This window comes from Aptenodytes patagonicus, chromosome 2 (assembly GCF_965638725.1).
Source record: "Aptenodytes patagonicus chromosome 2, bAptPat1.pri.cur, whole genome shotgun sequence".
Taxonomy (NCBI): Eukaryota; Metazoa; Chordata; class Aves; order Sphenisciformes; family Spheniscidae; genus Aptenodytes; species Aptenodytes patagonicus.
Genome location: NC_134950.1, coordinates 102,686,736 through 102,692,457, shown reverse-complemented (window position 1 = coordinate 102,692,457; position 5,722 = coordinate 102,686,736). Strand labels below are relative to the sequence as shown.

General features: G+C 42.6%; 1 long non-coding RNA gene across 1 annotated transcript; it reads left to right on the top strand.

The window, feature by feature from the left end:
• Positions 1–2,673: 2,673 nt before the first annotated feature.
• Positions 2,674–5,218, top strand: LOC143156723 (uncharacterized). The gene is made up of 3 exons (XR_012994675.1): positions 2,674–2,855; positions 3,718–3,855; positions 4,949–5,218. It is a non-coding gene; the product is annotated as an uncharacterized LOC143156723 (long non-coding RNA).
• Positions 5,219–5,722: the final 504 nt, after the last annotated feature.

Below are 5,722 nucleotides of genomic sequence, written 5' to 3'. Positions count from 1 at the left end.
TTCTCTGTGATTAACTGTCAAAAAACCGTATCAGTCTTTTCTCCCACGTTGCCTAGTCATCTCTCTAAAATCCTATTTGGACTAAAAAAATTAGCAAACATACTGAAGACAAGATTTTCAGTAAATAAAAATGTATTTTATAAGAAAAGGGTTGAAAGAGTTAAAAAAGTAGAAGAGTCCATTCCAAGCCTTTACATTTTGCAAACATTGATGAAATTAGTTTTTCACTGTTTTACCAGCACTACTTTCAAGCTTCCTTCCCACGCTGTTGTGCAAGTCACTTGCAGAGTACTCAGGGATACAAATCTTCACCAATCCTGACTCCTAGTTTCTCTGACAAATGCTCATGCTGTGGAAGAAGAGGCATTCAGCTGCCTTGGATTGAGCAGGCTGTCAGACATCCCCAGAGAAGTTACCACGAAAAGAATGTTCTTCAAAACTTTGTTTAAAGTGAGGGCTGTTAACCAAGGCCTTGGTGCTCTCATTAGAGAGGAGAGGAACCATTTAAAGTCAGGAAGCTGCAGTATATGAAAGTCATGAAATTGAAATGAACGCATCTTTTGCCAGCTGGTTTCACACCCCCAGTTGGCAATCCACAAAGGTTTAGAGGGGGAATTAAATCCATTTTTCAGCAGAAATAACTATTTTTGTGATTATCATATAGATTCCATGAGCTACACTTTGGTCCTATCAAGACAGGCAGGCAGCTGCATGAGAGGTGGAAGGAGAGAAAATGATTGAGATGAAATCACCACCAACAGCTACTGCAGGCAGGAAGGCAGCATTGGATCCCAGCCACGATACTTCTGCAACCTGGTTTGAATTGGCCTGATGGGATGCCATAATGTAACCTACACTGAACAAGGTACGTGGAAAGCTGTCTGACATGGGGCTCTATTTCAAAGAAAAAAATACAGATTCCTTCCAAGCTTTAATTGCTTTTATTTTACTTGTTTTGCTCTTGGGGCTAAGAATGTCTTCAATAAAATGAGATTAAAAAAGTAGAGTGAAATAACACTCGAAACCAGAGTCAAGTGAGAAAAGCTTGGAGAAGAAAGGGTTTTTCTCAGTGTCAGTCTTTAAACCAGCTGAATGAAAGGCCTGAATGAAATGGGTGACTGAAGTTTCTTATCGCTGTATGGGGTACAGTTCTGTTCTTATTTGGCTTTTTTTTTTCAAAAATTACTGGCCTTCTAAGTCCATTAAGTGTTATTAGGGTGGAAGTGATTTTGGTCAGGAGATTGCTGCCTTGTTTCAGAACTGATGACTCAGCTCCCACCTTTATCAGTTCTGGGCACAATCTCACCCTCCAAGCACAAATGCTGCAACTGAGTTTCCAGCTGCAGAGCAAATCTGTTTTGTGTATCAAAGGTCAGGATCAAGTCCTCAGCTGTGAACTGCAGGAGTATAAATACTTTCTGGCAATTGGACTTTTGTTGTCTTCCTAGCCAACAATTGTGGCGCCTGCTGGTTCTGATAGCAATTTCCCCATCCCCTTTTGGATTACTGGAAATTCATCCCTGTGCAAAGAGCACATATATCTCTTGAAGTCCCAATTTATGTCCCGTTGTGATTATTTAAGAAGTTCCTGGGAGCCTTGTAGGGACTCAGCCCTGGGATAAACTAAAGATTAGTTTCTGTTTACTGCAAAGTACCAGAAAGTGTCATAGCCAAACATCCCTGGCAGGAAAGCAGAGAACAGCTAACTGTAGCACTCCAGCTACCTCACCGCTGGTGTGACTTGAGTGCTCAGAATGGCTCTGGCTGTGCACACAGGTGGAAGGTCAGTGTATTTCCGTATTAAAACAGAGAAAAGGGAGGCCGAGAAGGAGACAATAAAATAAGTGACCTCTCTGAGCTCTCTTAAAAACTGCACTAATTTAGACAGCAAAAAGTGAGGAGGACTATTTATAAACTCTAGGCGTTGGTTTAGCGGTTACTAAATATTAGGGAGAAAAATTGCTTTTCTGTCTAGAAGATGGTGTGTCAGTTCCTGAAGGCTTACTAGCAAGACTCCCTTGTACCACCCCATTCCTCAAAAGATCCTACCTGTGAATATTTGGTCTGTTGTGAAATAGAAGTAAAAATGGGCAGGTCATCATTTTAGAGAGTAGGTTTAGAGACTTTTTTTTAACTCTGTCTAGAAGACTACCCTGATTTATCCAGCAAAAGTGAAGATAAATATTCAGTCTCTTGTTGTTGGTTTGCCAGTTATTGAATACTATAGAAAAACTGCAGATCAGTAGTACACAACCTTTACAGAACCCATGTGTCATTCTGACAACTTGCCAGGACCAAGGGGGGCAGACTTAATCTGCATACATATTAACATAAATTTACATAGGAATTGAATCAGAGATGAATGCGCGCAGTTGTTATTATTGTGTATTTACAATAAACTTCACTGTAAGTGTTGACAGCACTTCACAAAACAGAGAGGAAGACAAAACATTCTTTGAGAGTCAAAGAGTAAATGAAGCACCATTTTCCTGAAAATGGTTCCTCATGTCTTCCCAAAAGTTTGATATGGCCACAGGCATCAAGGAATGCAGCTTTGAGGCTGTCAGATGGCTACTGCATTTGCATGAACGGCAAAATAAATATGATCTTCCACAGAGAGGAACGTGCTGTGGTCTATGGTTGGAGGGATTCTGATTTTTTTCAGGGATGGAGATAAGGATTCTGGAATTTCTGCACCCTCCTCCAACATTGTATCTCAACACCTACTTTTTTGCTGATCTACATGAGTTCCACCTCTCCGAGATCTGTACAGCAAGAGGAAAAGTTTCACTTATGTTTCTGTCTACTTGCTGATTAACTCTTTACCCACTGGAGCTGGCATTTATGAGTCAGAGGTGAGTTCTGAGCCTGTGCTGGAAGAGGGGTTGCAACACTGCTGCAGATTTGAGGGCAAGACAAAGAAAATTTGCTATCTCCTGGTATGAGAAAGTCAGTGGTGCACAGTCGGGTTACAAGTACAGCCTTTTCATGCTATTTCCTTCCAAAAGAAAGGACCCCCTCTGAAAAGACCTTTAAATAGATGTGCTTTTGATGTGGAGCAGAAGGAAAAAAAAATATTCTAAGGTTGATTTTTTTCAAAAATTAATCATCAATGGGCATTGACATTTAATAAAATGGCCTGTAGCATCCCTGGCCACAGAAGATGCTGGGAAAACTCCAAACTGCCAACACAATTGCTGGATAAGCCAGCCTAAGGGACCTGGAGGGCACTGCCAGAAGAAATATCCCCTTTAACTTTCAGCCGTGGTGGTGCTGTGCATTCATTACCAAAGAGGTGGAAGAACAGCACGATGTGCTCTGAATGAATTGTTCAATATACTTGTTTAGATCTTGGAGTTAACTCTTATTTAGACCGTTATACTCAATGCCTTTTCCCTCGAGAAAGTGCAGAATAATAAGGAAAAGGATATACGCGTCCAGCACAGCGCTCTCTGTACTATGTTTTTGGGGGTTATGTAGTTTAGGATAAGGAGGGAAATTAATTAAACCTTAAAACCTGTCAGTTCAGATAAATCTGATTTAGACCCAGGGTTGAATGTGGCAGCTTGGGAAACATCTTGTTTAGAACTAAGTGGATCCCAGCAATGGTTTGAGGGTCAGATGTGGTACAGGTATAAATCGGAGTAAGCCCCTGCAACCTTTACGGGAAAGGTACCACTGTGGGAGCCCGGTGTTGTTCAGAACGTCTTTTGGCAGGTCTGACCTCCCTTAGGACCTCGGGAATGAGAGAAAAGTGGCTGTGAGTTGGGGCTAACAGTCCCAAGCGGTTTGCCATGGCAGCTTAACAAGTCACACTGTATCAGCTACTGTTCATATGTGAGCCCTTAGCCTGTGGTGAGTATGAAGTAATACAATTTATCCTAATCTTTTATGACTCCAAGTTATCTCTGTGAGCCTAGGTCTGAAGAGGAGAGAGGAATAATGGCCTTTTTAGATAATTCTCCAGTGGGCCCAACCTCAGGCTGTAACTGCACCTACAGGAATAGGAGATTGGTACGGTAGCACATGTCTCTTCATCTAGTTTTTCTGGGCTGTTTGGTTCAAAAGCTCATCTTTTATACTGTATGAGTCACTTTGCTATTGGCACTTTAAAACAGGAGAAAGAAACAATCCTCCTGCAAACCTTGGGACAATTATTGGCCATCCTAAAACATGTTCATTCCTTATGTCTGAACAAAAAATCATAAATAATATTATCCCTGTGAATCAGAGTAACCCAACTCAGGGCTTTTGCTTACAAATCATCTCATAAATTATTCAGCCAGTTCCAATTTTGGGTCACTTGCTGAAGAGAATCTGGGTCATAAATTGATATATCCTAAATTGGACTGGTGACAGGGTGGATTATATAAGGACTTTCACTGCAGAGCCCCAGGTCCTATCCCCTGCTGCAATAAATACTTAATTTTTTTATGGACTATGGGATAAATCCAAGAGACTGGGAAATCTTTGGTTTAAAATACACTATAGCCTAGTGGTTAGAGACGTTTCCTGGGAGAGACAGGCTCGGTTCTCTGGTCTAACTCAGGTAGAAGAGGGAGCTGAAACTAATCTCCAGCCTCCCAAGGGACAGCTCCAGCTGCCAATAGACGGGCAGGTGGTCACGTTCCCTCCAGGTGCTTTCTGTGAGGAAAACCCACCTAGGAGACAAGTTCTGGGAACACAAAAGTCAGGCAGAGGAATGCTTAGTTTGTAAAAGTGCAGACAGAAGCACCAAGGTCCTTAGAGCCAGTGGTACACGTCTCCAGCAACTTAAATGTAAGGTAATTCCATCGTGTAACATTAAGCATCTGTAAACTTAGTTGACCAAATGGGAGGAGTCTTGAAGATCTAAATTTGCATTCAGGTGCCTAACATGGCACCCGTTACTTTAGTCTATTTAGGAGTTTAGGATCATGTGCTTTTATGTTTACTATAATCTTTTCAGCTCTTTCCCCAGATTGCTATTTTGAGCTAACCTCAGTACCCACAGAGGGCTCCATGACCCATCCACCGACTGCTGAGTTTGCTATGAGACTAACTGCAACTCTGAGCCTGGTTTTCCCTCCCATCTGGCAGCAAAAATAAACTGCTGCTGACTGAATGACCACTGATTCTCTTGGAAGCAGAGCTATGCGAACAGCAACAGCCAACTCTGTCACCATTTGTGAGGATTTGTAGCTTGGGCCCTGAGACATCTGGCTGAGATATTTATGCAGTCCCGTATTGCACTCACTGAGGCTCTGCGTTCACATCTGGAGTCTAGACTGAGTGACTCTATGGGCTGGCCTTCAAGCCTCCAAACAGCTCATGTCCCCCTTGTTCTCTCACTTTGTCTTTTTATTGCTTTATTGGTTTATTTATTTGCTGTAGGTGCTTCTATCTCATCTCCTCAGACATTCCTGTCACGGCCACTTGAGATCTTCGGTGAGGAATGGCAGTGACTGAAAGAGACCGGGTAAAGGGATGGGTAGGGGAAAAAGGCTGTGTTGTGGTGAGGCTTCAGTCGCGTGGTTATGGTAATGGGGGATGCCTGGTGCTTGATTATGCTGTTTCTTCTGAGTTCTACAGCTGTGATTGTGGGAAATGGCAGAGCTCAGCTGCACACAGTTTGCATTCAACACATGTGACAGGGAGCAAGGGTTTCTGTAAGCTGTTAGAGGTGGCCACGTGGTTGAGACAGGCAGGGAGCTGAGCTGCCCACTACCCTGGGTTAGATCCA